This window comes from Leptonychotes weddellii, chromosome 11 (assembly GCF_054177405.1).
Source record: "Leptonychotes weddellii isolate Sample4059 chromosome 11, ASM5417740v2, whole genome shotgun sequence".
Lineage (NCBI taxonomy): Eukaryota > Metazoa > Chordata > Mammalia > Carnivora > Phocidae > Leptonychotes > Leptonychotes weddellii.
In genome coordinates, this window is record NC_138379.1 from 45,103,613 (window position 1) to 45,105,815 (window position 2,203).

At 44.2% G+C, this 2,203-nt stretch overlaps 1 pseudogene; it reads right to left on the reverse strand.

Moving 5' to 3' along the window:
- Positions 1 to 1,026, reverse strand: part of LOC102726188 (homeobox protein NANOG-like) — a 2,138-nt pseudogene extending 1,112 nt beyond the window's left edge.
- Positions 1,027 to 2,203: the final 1,177 nt, after the last annotated feature.

The following is a 2,203-nucleotide window of genomic DNA, read 5'->3' on the forward strand; positions in this document are numbered from 1 at the left end:
CCTCGGATTCACTTCTCCGCACGTCCTACCTTCCAGAAAGTGGTCGCTTTTCTGTTCAGAGAGTTGTTGCTATTCCTTTCTTCGATCTCCTGTTGAGTTTGTAGGTGTTCAGAATGGTTTGATCCCTATCCAGCTGAATTCCTGAGAGGAGACGAAATCCAGGTCTCCTACTCCTCCGCCATCTTGCTCCGCCCCCTCTCCAGAAGTTTCTAAGATGGACTCCAAATCGCTGATGGAATTTTGCTGGAACTGGATCTGGGGCTGCAGGGATTCCTTTCCACAGTTCTGGAGCTGATTGTTCCAGGCTTGGGGGCACCAGGTCTGACTGGTCCAGGAATGGTTGCTCCAAGACTGGATGTTTCAGGAGTGGTTGCTCTAAAACTGGCTGTTCCAGGTCTGGTTGCTCCAATTCGGGTTATTCCAGGTCTGGTTGCTCCATATTGGAAGGTTTCCGGAAGTGTTCCTCAGGTATCCCTGGTGGTAGGAATAGAAGCCTGGGTATTCTGTGGTTGCTGTGCTGTTCTGAGTCACAGTCTTGCTCTCCTTTGGCCAATGGTTTTGCTGCCACCTCTTACATTTTATTCTCTTGTTCTGGAACCAGGTCTTCTCCTGCTTATAGCTAAGGTTCAGAATGTTGGAAAGTTCTTGCATCTGCTGGAGACTGAGGTATTTCTGTCTCTGAAATCTATCATTGAGGACATAGAGTTGGGTCTGAGAGAACACGGTCCTGATCTTCTGTTTCTTGCCCTGGGCCGTATCTTCCTTCCTCATTGTTCTCTCCTCTCCAGAAGTGGGTGGTAGTTTTACCCTGGGACTGGTGGAGGAGTTGGGGCTGTCCTGAACAAGCAGATCCATGGAGGAAGGAAGAGGAGAGATGGGCTCCACGTGGGGTGTCTCAGCAGATGACATTTGCAGGGACACATAATTTTCTTCAGGTCCATAAATCTCGGGCATTGGAGAAGAGTTCCTAGAACTGGGTGCTTCGGGTCCAGGCGGGCATTGGGGCAGAGCTGGATCTGCACTCATGTTGGTGAGTTGAGGGTAGACGGAAAAAAAAAAAAGAGCGAGATTGTAAGAAAGGCCCAGGCTTATGGATCTAGGTGGAAGAGCTGAGAGGAGTAGGAAGACCTCAAGATGTTAAGAGTTTGAGAAAGACAGGTGACTGATTATTTCTTACAACTGCATGTGCACCTACAATTATCTCCAAATAAAAAGTTTAATTTTGGGGCACCTGGGTGGCTCAGTCGTTAAGCGTCTGCCTTCGGCTCAGGTCATGATCTCGGGGTCCTGGGATCGAGCCCCACATCGGGCTCCTCGCTCCGCGGGAGGCCTGCTTCTCCCTCTCACACTCCCCTTGCTTGTGTTCCCTCTCTCACTGTCTCTCTCTCTGTCAAATAAATAAATAAATAAAATCTTTAAAAAAAAAAAAAAGTTTAATTTTTAGGGCCTCTTGGGTGGCCTAATCGGTTAAGCCCCTGACTCTCAATTTTGGCTTAGTTTGTGATCTCAGGGTCATGAGATAGAGCCTCCAGTCGGACTCCATGCTCAGCAGCATGGAGTCTGCTTAAGACTCTCTCTCCCCACCCCAAATAATTAAATAAAATCTTTTTTAAAACATTTAGTTTTTAAAAGGACGTGCAAAATTACAAACCCAAATTTTATATTAGATCTAACAGGCATACTATTCCTCAGAATTTTAGAACGTCTGCTCTTCAAAACACATTATTAAGAAAATGAAAAAGCAAGCTAAAGACGGAGGAAATTATTGACAATACATATATCTCACAAAAGACTTGCATAGAGAGTATGTAAAGATCTTTCACAGTATGATAAAATACAATGCAATTAAAACCACAGTGAGCTAGGACTTAACAACTTAGCATGACTAATATTGAAAAGACTGACAATGTTAAGTGCAAGCAAAGATATTACGTATTGCTGGTGGAAATGTAAAGTAGTATGAGTGCTTTGGAAAACTGCGTGGCAGGACACCTAGATATTTACACAAGAGAAATGAAAGCAGGAATTCACAAAAAAACTTAACGATGCTTTTTTGTAATAGCCCCAATTTGGAAACAAGTGAAATGTCCACCAACAGGTGAATGGATAAGCAAATTGTGGATATCCATATAATGGAATACCACTGAGCAATAAAAAGGAACAAACTATCATACACACAAAGACATGAATGAACCTCAAAAAC